The sequence below is a fragment of the Leptonychotes weddellii genome, chromosome X (assembly GCF_054177405.1).
Source record: "Leptonychotes weddellii isolate Sample4059 chromosome X, ASM5417740v2, whole genome shotgun sequence".
Classification (NCBI taxonomy): Eukaryota; Metazoa; Chordata; class Mammalia; order Carnivora; family Phocidae; genus Leptonychotes; species Leptonychotes weddellii.
This window is the reverse complement of record NC_138385.1, coordinates 46555637-46570365: the sequence shown is the minus strand read 5'-3', so window position 1 is coordinate 46570365 and position 14729 is coordinate 46555637.

Below are 14729 nucleotides of genomic sequence, written 5' to 3'. Positions count from 1 at the left end.
ATGGCGCCAGCCAGTTCCCTAGTCACTGGAGAGGAGAGTTCACACCCACTATTGTCTGGGAAGCCCTCCCAGAAGAGCAAACAATTTCCCCTCATGTGTCCCCAACATCCCTCAGATGCTGCCTCATTCCTGTCTGTGTTCAGACCATCTGCCCACCCAGCAGCAAGTACTCCTTGGGGTGTATCCCAGGAAGGCAAGCTGAGTTTTCAAACTCCAAATTTTAGGGATCTGGCATGGTGGGGAGTAATTCCGGTCCTCTAGATGAGAGTCTCATCATGCTGGGACTGATGCAGGTTTTCCCAGAAGGGCAGTTGCACCAAAGCACAAGGACACAGGGTTTAGAGTAAAGCACAGGGAAGAGCCAGTGTCCAGGTTAGCCATCCTTGGCAGGTGTCTCTGCGCCTATGCTGAGGGGTAGGGGAGAGAAATGGCACCCGCCAGCTCTTTTGCCCCTGAGAGACAATGCCAGCTTTCCCAGATGTGCTCCAAGAAGGGGGAACTGTCTCTATCAGTGTGTCCCAGGGGATCCTCAGATTGCAACATTTGCCCCTGGGCTATCTGCCCTCCTTCTCCATAGGAGCACTGCACCACCCTCAGTTCTCCATACCAGCCATTATGTGGACCTCTGAAACTCCAGTCTTTGAGCCCTGCTGGTTGTAAAAAAAAATCATGAAAATCAGCCCCTCTCATCTCCCAGTCAGTGGCTTTGAGGAAGTGTTTTCCTTGTGCAATCCCCTGTGTACTGCCCCCCCCCATCTCTCTCTCTCACCTCTCTGTGAACAGGGCTCCTTTCCCTCTGCCACACCCATGATCTGTTTCTCCCTCAAACCATTTCTCTGCACCTCCTACCTTCCACAATGTGGCCTCTTCTCTCTCTTTAGTTGTACAGTTTGTTTTGTCAATCCTCAGATTGATTTCTTGGATATTCAGAATGATTTGGTATTTATCTAGCTGTGTTCAAGGGATGAGGCAAGCCTAGAGTCCTCTTACTACTCTGCCATCTTAGTTCCCTTCCCAAAACCTTCATCTTTATACAATATTCCTCCAAACCACTATCCTGTTACCATTAACTATAAAATCCATTATTATTTTTTCACTTAAGAAAAATGTTGTCAGGCACCTGCATGGCTTAGTCAGTTGAACGTCTGCCTTTGGCTCGGGTTGTGATCTCAGCCTGCTTCTCCCTTTGCCCTCCCCCCCATCTCTCATAAATAGATAAATAATAGAATCTTTAAAAAAAAGAATAAAATGTTGTCTTGTTTGGTATAATCCATGGCCAGTGACTTACCGGGAGAGTATGCTATAAATTGCTCAGTGGGTAACTTCTTTGGGAAGATGATACAATTTATCTCCTTTTTAGTTTTGCCTACCTTGGCAGAACCTCATATTAAAAAAAAAATGGTTTAATTATTGAGTTATCTGGATTCTAGTTTTTACCAAGAATAAGATATTATCATTGATGCCTTCTTACCAGATGGTGTGATCCCTTGATAACTCTTATAATATATAATATATAAGCATATGCATCAATAATTCAGGACTCATGACATAAATTAGTCACATGGTCTTTTCCACCAGATGGGGCAGGTCCTTCTAATTTTCATACTTAAGACTTATTTCATAAAACATTATTCAGCCTATTTCTACATAATTCTCATATACTTCATAGAGGAAAAGTGCAGAATATACTTTTTGGTATAAATTAATGTTGAGTGTTCTGATAAACATTATTGTGTACATATACAAATATTAAAAATGAGCTAACTGTATTAACAATTCAGCATTTTACTCAAAGACAAACTACAGTATAGTAATATTTTTTAAAAATCTCCTAATTTTTTCAAATGAGAATCTGTTGAAGAAAAAAAATGGGTAATTGCTTTTTTTCAAGGTCCTTGACCAAATAACTATATGACTTAGATGAATAGATGAAGATTCATCAGTAATGAAGTGCAGTTATATATTTTTTCTTTTTTCAAGTTTTTATTGAAATTCTAGTTAGAATACACTGTCATATTATTTCAGGTGAAGACTTTAGTGATTCATCACTTACATACGATACCCAGTGCTCACTTTTTGAGGAACCTCCATACCCTTTTCCATAGTGGCTGCACAGTTTCAGCTTTTTAAATCTCACACTTTCTATCATGTATTTTCTCCCATATAGTTCAACTATTCATATTGATTTGTAATTTTCTATGAAAATATGCATGATACTCTAAAGCGAATTTCTTTCAGTTGGAAAAGTTTTGTCAATTCTAAGAAAGAAACTTGGTCATCAAATATAACCAAGATCTTAAAAATATTTTTGTAAAATAAGGAAGAGAAGATGAAATATTTACCTGTTGAATAGGTCTTTTAAGAACCCTATCACATGAAGGCATGAAATAATTTGATGAAAATTTTCTTTTTGAAAAAGCCATATCCATTGTATTTGAATATCTATTGTTTAGACTTGGGTAACTGACCTATGTAATATTCTGTCTTCTATACATTTAACCAAATATTCCTGAAAACCAGGACAACATTCTCAGGTAAATATTCTGTATGAATTTATTTTTACTGGAGTCAGCAAGGATAAGGGAGGATATGAAAGAATTTTTTTTTAATTGATGTATAGTTGGCAAACAATGTTACATTAGTTTCAGGTGTACAACCTAGTAACTCAACAACTCTATACATTATGCTATACTCACCGTAAGTGTAGCTATCATCTGTCACCATACAATGCTATTACAATATCATTGACTATATTTACTATGGTGTACTTTCCATACCCTTGACTTACTCATCCCATAACTGGAAGGCTATATCTCCCATTCCCCTTCACCCATTTTGCCCATCTCCCTCCCTTCTGGCAACCATCAATTTGTTCTCTATATTTATTGGCCCATTTCTGTTTTGTTTGTTTTGCTTTTTAGATTTCACATATAAGTGAAATCATATGGTATTTGTTTTTCTCTGTCTGACTTGTTTCACTTAGCATAATAATATCCTCTAGGTCCATTCATGTCATAAATGGCAAGGTCAGTGAAAAATAGTTTTAGCATGGTGTCCTTGATACCTGTAAAATACATCATCCTATTTGCTGCAAGATTATTTACCTATAAGGAAGAAACTATTTTGAAAATCATCCTATGCTCCCTATGGCATTAATAATAAACTTTTGAATTTTCTTCAAGCCATAGATCCTGACTGATACTGCTATTAAAAAAAAAAATACACATAGTCCTTAGGATTTGAGATGCTGTATAATACCCAACTATTATCTTTTCCCCACATAAGCTGTGCAAGTGAATGGCTGCATGAGCAGGAAGATAGAGTATCAGTTGTGCTTGGGCTGGTAATACAATACTTTGCCTTAGTCATTGTACCATGAAAAGTTGCATTACAATTACTCTAAAAGTTTAATCACATTTTAAAAATGAAAATGATTAGAGTTCTGCTAATGTAGACATGTATTAAATACTTATAATACCAACTCACTATAAACAAAGAAGTTACAATATAGTTGGAAGGTAAATATGAAGAGAAATAGTCTCCTATTTGTTAAAGCTCTAACAGCTGAAATATAAAATATCCCAAGTGTCAGTCAAAAAGATTGAAAAAATACTTTTTAATCACAATTTTAATATTAAGAAATATTTTAAATTTTTATTTAAGTTTACTAAGTAAATTTATTAAATATCATTTTAATATTTTAAATATGCAGTACATATTTTAATAGGTATTAATATATTTAATATTCCAATTGACAGGCAAAGATTAAAAATATAACTTTTTTATTTTTTAAAAACATTTAAATGCAAAGTTTTTAATCACAATTTTAATATTAACAAAAGTTTTAAACTAAAATGAACTTATTTCAGTCTTTGATATATGTAGCTACTGAGTTTTCTAAAGACTAGTTTTTATTAGAAAAAATTATGACAAAATTCTAACATGTTTCTTTTTGTTCACTGACTGCTTTACATAGTGTGTGAACTTTAACTCTGATAGGTAGGTGAAACCAACATGACTAAAGGATGATTTTTCAAATTTATTCTATTGCAAATATCCATAGAATTAATTAAATTGGTTGAATTTTACTTTATTTAGGCCTTCAGTGATTGAAATGTTCTTTTGCCCCTTCCCCCACTTTCACTCTTTGGTAATAAAGGTAAAATGATTTGTGTCAAAAGTTAAGTAATCCTTTATGGTCATAACTTCTAAAAAGGAAAAGCTAGTTACCTTTAAGTTTGTACATAGTCCAAGGACATGAAATAAGATGGCATCTTTAATCAGATAACCACTGAGACTGTCAGTTGTGCTTGGTTCTTGCCATTTTTAGGATTGCGGTTGGCTGATTGTTTTGTAATTTGGAGAATTCATACTTCTCCATGGACAACATGGACAACAGCCTTGCCTAGTTTTCTCACTCTCATTCTTATGGGGAAAAAAAAAGCATCAGAGAACAAAACTACTACATATTAAAGGTATGCTTTCTGTATTTTACATGTTTGCCTTACTAGAGCTTTTTTACCTTAAGGGATGGAAAAAAAAAATCCTCAATGTTACACAAACAATGAATCATGGAACACTACATCAAAAACTAATGATGTAATGTATGGTGATTAACATAACGTAATAAAAAAAATGCAAGTCTCAACTTGTATGGAGAAAAAAAAAATCCTCAATGTTCCCCTGACATATTGGTCTGTTTTCCTTTGAAACTGGACTGCCAAACATATTGTAAATCCTCTGTCTCAAAAATGTTTTAATCTGAACCTTCTATCCTCAGGATGTTTAAATTTTGATTTGTTCCAGAGAACAGTTACAAAGTTTTTTTACTATTTTCTCCACTGTGCCTTCTGTTTGCAATTGAGACAGGCTGTGAAAGGTCTAGGGTGGAGGACCGAGGAGTGTGAGCAGTGAAAGAGGGGGAAAAAAATGGCCCTGGATAATCTTTTGACAAGCAAAGAAAATAAAAGAAAGGAGAGAAGGAGGATATCCTAATCTACTCCATGTTTTTCAAAGACAAGTAGATTTGAGGGGATCTCCAATTCTGGGCAGCTGTCAGTTTTTAGTACAGAGAGTCTTTAATCTTTCTGATTGATATTCACTCTTTTTCGAAGCTAGTGTGACATAATAACTATGGGTCTGTCTTTTAATACAGTTGAAATGTTTCAGGTCTCTTAAGAAGAGGCTGTTACATATTATGTTTCCTTTGACCTTTTTCTTCTCTTCTAAAATCATTTGCTAATCTACTAATTTGGAAACTTAACTTTCTCATTACAATCACTAATCTTTGTGGTGATCATTTTCTTAAAAATTCCATTGGATAAAGTCTTTTAATAGATGATGGGAAACTATCACCTAGAAAGCTTTTTATATTTTAAGTAAACTAGAAAGCTCTTGTTCTATTTTTTTAAAGCATTACAAGATGTAGATATTTATAGACAGCCTGTACCTCCTAAGAGAAGTGGCACATTCAAATAATTTTTAAGATAATTCAAGAAATAAAACACAATATCCTAAACTTTCACAGTGATAATCTGTAAACATTTGATACAAGTTAATTTGGGGAGGCATGAATTATCTAGACAAGTGCTTGATAAATTAAATAGTATAACTTTTCCCCCAGATCATACAATTGCTAAAGTTTTGAGAGTCACTTAATTCATGAAACTAAAAAAAACAAGGAACTTTTTTGTACTATTCTAATAATCAAAAAGCAGCATGAAAAGAATAGAACTTTGGAGTTAGATGAAGCTTTGTTCAAAGCTCTGCCTTATTACTTATTCACTGTGTGATCTTGCCCAAGCTAATCAGTCTCTTCCACTCTCTCTTTCCTCATCTGTATAACTGGCATAATAGTCCTTGCATTTTTGTAGAGTTGTTTTGAAGATTAAACGAGATAATGTATATAACAGTCCTAAATGGTGCTTGACCTATAGTTGTGGGTATTCAATAATAGTCTTTTTTTTTTTTTTCCGCTCTTATATTGGGTCTATCCAATGCTGAGCTACAAGGAAGCAAACTGTTCTAGTACATGGAAAACGTAAATTCAAAATAATGTAATTTAAAATTAGGAAGGCCCTTTGTACTTATAAATTTGTAGTCACTTCAATGATGATTTTCTTTGAAGAGCATTTCATAGGAAAATTTTATTTTTGAGCTCCTTTTTATTTTTATTTTTTAAAAAAATCTTATGTGTTATTTATTTATTTATTATGTTATGTTATTCACCATACAGTACATCGTTAGTTTTTGATGTAGTCTTCCATGATTCACTGTTTGCATGTAACACTCACTGCTCCATTCAATACTTGCCCTCCTTAATACTCATCACCTGGCTAACTCACTCCTCTACCCCCTCCCCTCTGAAACCCTCAGTTTGTTTCCTGTAGTCCATAGTCTCTCTCTTTTTTTTTTTTACTATGTTATGTTAGTCACCATACAGTACATCATTAGTTTTTGATGTAGTGTTCCATGATTGATTGTTTGCCTATAACACCCAGTGCTCCATGAAATACATGCCCTCTTTAATACCCATCACTGGGCTAACTCATCCCCCAAAACCCCTCGCCTCTAGTCTCTCATGGTTCTTCTTCGCCTCTGATTCCCCCCGCTTCATTTTTCCTTTCCTTCTCCTACTGTCCTCCATGCTATTCCTTATGTTCCACATATAAATGAAACCATATGATAATTATCTTTCTCTGCTTGACTTATTTCACTTAGCATAATCTCCTCCAGTGCCATTCATGTTGATGCAAATGGTGGGTATTCATCCTTTCTGATTGCTGAGTAATATTCCATTGTATATTTGGACCACATCTTCTTTATCCATTCATCTGTTGAAGGGCATCTCGGCTCCTTCCACAGTTTGGCTATTGTGGAAATTGCTGCTATGAACATTGGGGTGCATGTGGCCCTTTTTTTCACTAAATCTGTATCTTTAGGGTAAATACCCAATAGTGCAATTGCTGGGTCATAGGGTAGCTCTATTTTAAGTTTTTGAGGCACCTCCACACTGTTTTCCAAAGTGGCTGTACCAACTTGCATTCCCACCAACAGTGTAAGAGGGTTCCCCTTTCTCCACATCCTCTCCAACATTTGTTGTTTCTTGCCTTGTCAATTTTTGCCATTCTAACTGGTATAAGGTGGTATCTCAATGTGGTTTTGATTTGAATTTCCCTGATGGCTAATGATGATGAGCATTTTTTCATGTGTTTGTTAGTCACTTGTATGTCTTCTTTGGAGAAGTGTCTGTTCATGTCTTCTGCCCATTTTTTGACTTGATTATTTGTTTTTTGGGTGTTGAGTTGAAATTTCTTTATAGATCTTGGATACCAGCCTTTATCTGTAGTGTCATTTTCAAATATCTTCTCCCATTCTGTGGGTTGCCTCTTTGTTCTGTTGACTGTTTCCTTTGCTGTGCAGAAGTTTTTATCGGGAGGAATTCTCAAAAGTTCATTTTCGCTTTTGTTTCCCTTGGCTTTAGAGACATGTCTTGAAAGAAGTTGCTGTGGCCAATGTCAAAGAGGTTACTGTCTATGTTCTCCTCTAGGATTCTGATGGATTCCTATCTCACATTGAGGTCTTTCATCCATTTAGAGTTTATCTTTGTGTATGGTGTAAGAGAATGGTCAAGTTTCATTCATCTGTATATAGCTGTCCAATTTTCCCAGCACCATTTATTGAAGAGACTTTTTTCCTTTGCATATTTTTTCCTGTTTGTCGAAGATTAGTTGACCATAGAGTTGAGGGTCTGTATCTGGGATTTCTCTTCTGTTCCATTGATCTATGTGTCTGTTTTTGTGCCAGTACCATGCTGTCTTGGTGATCATGGGCTTTGTAATATAGATTGAAATTAGGCAACGAGATGCCCCCAGCTTTCTTTTTCTTTTTCAACATTTCCTTGGTGATTCGGGGTCTTTTCTGGTTCCACACAAATTTTAGGATTGTTTGTTCGAGCACTTTGAAAAATGCCATTGGTATTTTGATCAGGATGGCGTTGAAAGTATAGATTTCTCTGGGCAGCATAAACAACAATGTTTATTCTTCTCATCCATGAGCATAGAATGTCTTTCCATCTTTTTGTGTCTTCTTCAATTTCCTTTATAAGTGTTCTGTAGTTTCTAGAGTATAGATGCTTTACCTCTTTGGTTAGGTTTATTCCAAGGTATTTTATGGTTTTTGGTGCTATTGTAAATGGAATCAATTCCTTAATTTATCTTTCTACAGTTACATTGTTAGTGTATAGGAAAGCAACTGATTTCTGTGCATTGATTTTGTATCTTGCCACATTACTGAATTGCTGTATGAGTTCTAGTAATTTGGGGGTGGAGTCTTTTTATATAATTTGAAAATATATCATCGATATTGTATGAGAGTGGTAGTTATAAATGAAGAAAACCTGTTTACACCTACTATTGCAACATTAGCTAACAAAGTAGGAATCTGTTTTAATAAACTTTGCTAAATGCTAAAGTAATAAAGAGCTATTAAAGCCTCAAGAAGAAAACCAATTCATTTTAGTTATGATATCACCTAAAACTGAAGTATTATATAATAGCTAAACAGTGCCAAATGGATTTGGCTGAGATCAAAAGCCAAAAACTATTTCTTTTCTTTTCTTTGATGTTTGTCCTTGTTTTATTGTTTCCGGACATACCAAAACTATTCCTAAGAGTATAACCTTAGTCAAACATCTATTAAAGTTAGCTTTTGATCTCAACCCCCTTTTGGGATAAAAAAATTTTAATCTTTAAATTTTTCTTCTAAAGACAATCATTCTATTGTGTGTTAATATTCCAATAGTGTGTGAGTAAATAGGATTCTCTGATATATGTGAAAGAAGATGGGTTAAATGGGACAATTATTTTTGTGTCAGAGACAAGAATCAAAAGAAAACATTTTTCTAAAGCTATTAAATGGAAAAAAAAATCCCTCCAGGTCAATGGAAATACTTTAACTGGTAAGTCTGCTGCTTTTTTGGGGTACTTTGATGAAAATGCCTTACAATTTGGTAGCAGGTAGCTGCTCATTTGTAATGTACTTTTCTCCTCACCAGTCATCGGTACTCCATGATTAATCAGGGAAAACACTTTTTCCTCCATAGATATTTAAAAAGATAAATCTTTGTTTAAAAAATATCTTAAAACCACTAGGAAGGATTATACATTTTTCATTCTTCCTTTCATCTATTAAGTAAACTATAGAGAAATTTTCATGATATATTAAAGACCCAAGAGAAATAACAAACACGGTGTGTTTGATGTCAGTGTATGTATGTGCATGTGACTATTGTTTACCCGTATGTATGATGATATTTTAAGTATTCAAGGTCTTTATAACCTTTCTAAACCTTTATTCTCTAGAATGGTAAGTTCATTAGACACACATTTACCAAGTACTGCCTAATTGCAAGACATAATTCTAAATCCTGCTATGAGTACAAAACTGGGTAAGGCATGTCAGTGTCCTATAGCAGCCTTCACAGCCTTCATTTTAGGTGGGGAAGTGAGGCCTACTTGTAGGCATAATCATCATAAAAGGCAGAAAGTGATAAATATGTTAACATAAATATGTGTATGTAAAGTAATATAGGAAAGTTCTAAGAAGAGAACTATTCCCAGTTGTGAGAATTAAAGAAGGCTTTTTGGATTAATGGTATTTAAATTTTGTTTTAAAGATTGGTTAGGCTGCAGTTAGCAAGACAGGGATAAAAACATTCTGGCAAAAGAGACAATCTGTAAAGTTGTGAAGATGAGATAGTAGTGAGTTTGTCTGGGTGACCGAGTGTTTAGTCTGGTTAGAGTAGTTGTTATATGATAAAAAAGGAGTTGAAGCTTTGTCTATAAAGATGGGTGGGGCCAGATGTGGGAGGTTATAAATACCATATTAAGAATTCTGGACTTGATTCTATAGGCAGTGGTGAACAACTAAATATTTTTGTGAAAGTGAGGAATATGAAAGTACTGCTGCTTATGAAAATATCACTAAGACAGTATGGGATAGACTGGAGGGGGAAGAATGAGAGGCAGGGAGATCACTTAGAAAGTTCTTCAATTAGTCTAGCTGAGAAGGAATGTCAACTTATTAAAATAGAATATGGAATTTTTAGTTCATTTTAGAGTCAAGATTTCAATTTTACTTTCATAATGTATGAGTTTGAAGTAATACTATTTAAAATCTGCTTTGGAAAATTAATGTTGTGTTTGAAATTACTGGCAGCAGGAATTCAAACTAAAAAAGGAAGATGCACTTTATCTATACAATCTGATTATTTCATGTGGAACTTTCTAAAGTTCCCATGCTCCCAAATCAATTGCAACGAGCCAGAGCAAATATCTTTTTTTTTAAATGTGTCAATCATACTTGACATTCATGGCAATTATTTAAAAAATAACACATATAACTAATCTAAGATCCTGTGAGGGGCATCTGGGTGGCTCAGACGTTAAGCGTGTGCCTTCCGTTTGGGTCATGATCCTAGGGTCCTGGGATTGACCCCGCATTGGGCTCCCTGCTCCATGGGAAGCCTGCTTCTCCCTCTCCCACTCCCCCTGCTTGTGTTCCCTCTCTCACTGTGTCTCTCTCTGTCAAATAAATAAAATCTTAAAAAAAAATAAACTAAGATCCTGTGTTTCTTAAAAAAAAAAAGTAGAGAGTAATAACTGGCTAAGACAGAGTTTCATTTGATAGAGTTTAAGTGCTTCATTACTAAGATCACCAACAGGAGGAATGGTGATATAGATCACCTTGAAATTATACTTTTTCACTCAGGAAAGCCCATGATTTATGCCAATCGATTTGTACAAATTACTACAGTCTTTATGAAAACACAGCCTTCCAAAAATATCAGAGACCTAGGAGGATAACAAAATAAAAATAACAAATCAATTGAAATGAAAGGGAATATAAACAGAACATAGTTTAGTGAACTGGAAACTGGGATGATGTTTGTCCTTGTTTTATTGTTTCTGGACATACCATCTTATTTCCAGGAACAATAGCCATGGAAATTGACAAAACCACAAAAGGTGAAATTCCTTGTCTCATCATCAAGATGGTGTCACATTCCTAACATTGTGCTGGGTTATTCCATTCTCATCTACCGCCCAGCTGTGTATGTTAGTTTATCTCTAGCTATAAGCAGTTTTGAAGTCAGACATATTATTACTAAGATGTTTGGAATTCTGACTGAAATAAAAGGTTAGAAGAGAGATAAATTTCTTTATGGCCTCTGTTTCATTTGATCCATTTGAAGTAGTATGCCCCTTTAGCAAGCTGAAGCTATTGGTTGCAAGTAGAAAAAAATGGTTTTTGTCTCTTTCTGAATTTATTGTTAATGGGACTGACACAATAGAGGAAACCAGAAAGAATGTGCTATCTTATAAATCATCCATTAGTCCTCAGCTCCACGTGGAATCTTTTTTAATGTGTATGCATGTTGGCATGTGTGTATATGTGTATGTATCTCTCCTCTATTAATGATCTGGCCTAATTATTTAATTTAGAATTATTTTTCTATTACCCAAACACTAACTCATATATATGAGATAGTAGCATTCTTTTAAAGATTTTGTTTATTTATTTGTTTGTTTGTTTGTTTTTATTTATTTATTTGAGAGAGAGACACGGAGAGAGAGATCACAAGCAGGGGAGAGGGAGAAGCAGGCTCCCCACCAAGCAGGGAGCCTGATGTGGGGCTTGATCCCAGGACCCTGGGATCATGACCTGAGATGAAGGCAACTGCTTATCTGACTGAGCCACCCAGGTGCCCCTCAAGATAATAGCATTTTTCAGCAGGGATGAACAGGAGTCATAACACTCCTTTGCACCATCTATTCTACTGGGCCATAATGAAATAGTGGATGCCTGTAGTTCAAACTTCTTAGTGTCTTAACAGGATAACATTCTCTACAGCAATTTTAGGAGAAAATAATGTTCATTAGATACTTTTTAGTGTTAGAAGGCATGAGTACATAATTTCCTAAACCCTGTCCATCCTGGAAATGATATTACTGTCAGAAGAATGGCGGCTCTATTTAAAGTAAAACTGCTATGAAAAGATGCTCAACATCACTCATCATCAGGGAAATACGTATCAAAACTACAATGAGATATCAACTCACACCTGTCAGAATGGCTAAAATTAACAACACATGAAACAACAGGTGTTGGCAAGGATGAGGAAAAAGGGGAACCCTCTTGCACTGTTGGTGGGAGTGTAAACTGGTGCAGCCACTCTGAAAAACAATATGTAGGTTTCTTAAAAAGTTAAAAATAGAACTACCCTACTATCCAGCAATTGCATTACTAGGGTATTTATCCAAAGGATACAAAAATACTGATTTGAAGGGACACAGGCTCCCCAGTGTTTATAATAGCATTGTCAACAATAACCAAATTATGGAAAGAGCCCAAGTGTTCATCAACCAATAATAGTATATATAATAGATTATTACTCAGACATAAAAAAAGAATGAAATCTTGCCATTTGCATCCACGTGGGTGGAGCTAGAGTATACTATGCTAAGCTAAATAAGTCAGTCAGAGAAAGACAATACTATATGATTTCACTCATATGTGGAATTAAGAGAGAAACAGATTAAAAAAAGAAAGGAACTGATGAACATTGGGGGGAAAGAGAAGCAAACCATAAAATAGATGCTTAACTATAGAGAAAAAACTGAGTGTTCCTGGAAGGGAAGTGGGTGGGGGGATGGGTTAAATGGGTGATGGGTATTAAGGAGGGCACTTTTTGTGATGAGTGCTGGGTTTATGTAATTGGTGAATCACTAAATTCTATTCCTGAAACTAATATTACAGTATATGTTAACTAACTGGAATTTGAATAAAAACTTGAAACAAAAAATAAAATAAAATGAAATAAATAAAATAAGATAACCTTGTGAAAATTGTACTCTCCATTAAGATTCTTTAAGAAGGTTATTTTAATTGCTACACAAAATTTCATCATATGAATGTATCATAAGTTTGCATTAAATATTTGAGTTATTTCCCATTTTTGTTGATTCTATATGACTAATAAAATATTTTCTACTAAATAAATAATAAATAAATAAATAAGTAAAACTGCATATGATATAGAAGAATTTTTAGCCATGCCACTCTGGCAGCCAGGATTTTCTGGTCCTAGAAATTTAGGTAGTTTACTTTTAATATGGAAATAACAACACCAGAAAACTTGCATTGTATTCCATTATTTAAAAGGCAATAGACTGGTGAGTTTCAAATGTGACAAAAGTCTTGAGTTACTGCACTGCATTTTATGAGGCAAAGTAACATAAGCTTTAAAGAATAATCTTGCCAGATACCTTGTGTCCATTGAAGATCCAAGAATAAGAACCAGTTTCTCATGATATCAATTTACTCTCCCTTGTAACTCATATAACAAATGTTCATGTTGTTGGTTTTGTAAGGTAGCTTCAAGTAATTGTGGATTCAGATAACTAATAGAGATATAGTTATCAATATTTATGTCTAAGTATGCAGCAACACATACAAATAATTACATATGATTATTATTATAGTGTGCATAATTTAGACTTTCTTTTTTATCTTTCTCTTTGGAGAGTTAGAATCAATCTCTTAGATTTAAAAGAATTAGCTTCACATTTCCTTAAATATTATACAAATGAAAGCCCCTGAAACATGACCACAAATTTATTCATGCATTTATATCAACACACATATGGTTAATTTCATGTGTTCTTTATTTTTTATTTATTTATTTTTAATTTTTTTAAATTTTATTATGTTATGTTAGTCACCATACAATACATAGTTTTTGATGTAGTGATCCACGATTCATTGTTTGGGTATAACACCCAGTGCTCCATGCAATACTTGCCCTCCTCAATACCCATCACCTGGCTAACCCATCGCCCCACCCCCCTCCCCTCTAAAACCCTCAGTTTGTTTCTCAGAGTCCATAATCTCTCATGGTTCATCTCTCCCTCCAATTCCCCCCTCCATTTTCCCCTTCCTTCTCCTAATGGCCTCCATGCTATTCCTTATTTCCACAAATAAGTGAAACCATATGATAGTTGACTTTCTTTGCTTGACTTATTTCACTTAGCATAATCTCCTCCAGTCCCATCCATGTTGATGTAAAAGTTAGGTATTCATCCTTTCTGATGGCTGAGTCATAGTCTATTATATATATGGACCACATCGTCTTTATCCATTCATCTGTTGAAGAGCATCTCGGCTCTTTCCACACTTTAGCTATTGCGGATATTTGCTGTTATGAATATTGGGGTGCATATGGCCCTTCTTTTCACTACATCTGTGTCTTTGGGGTAAATACTCAGTAGTGCAATTCCTGGGTCATAGGGTAGCTCTATTTTTCATTTTTTGAGGAACCTCCACACTGTTTTCCAAAGTGACTGTACCAACTTGCATTCCCACCAACAGTGTAAGAGGGTTCCCCTTTCTCCACAACCTCTCCAACATTTGTTGTTTCTTTCCCTGTCCATTTTTGCCATTCTAACTGGTGTAAGGTCGTATCTCAATGTGGTTTTGATTTGAATTTCCCTGGTGGTTAATGATGATGAACATTTTTTCATGTGTCTATTAGCCATTTGTATGTCTTCTTCAGAGAAGTGTCTGTTCATGTCTCCTGTGCAGTTTTTACTTGATTATTTGTTTTTTGGGTGTTGAGTTTGAGCAGTTCTTTATAGATCTTGGATACCAGCCCTTTATCTGTAGTGTCC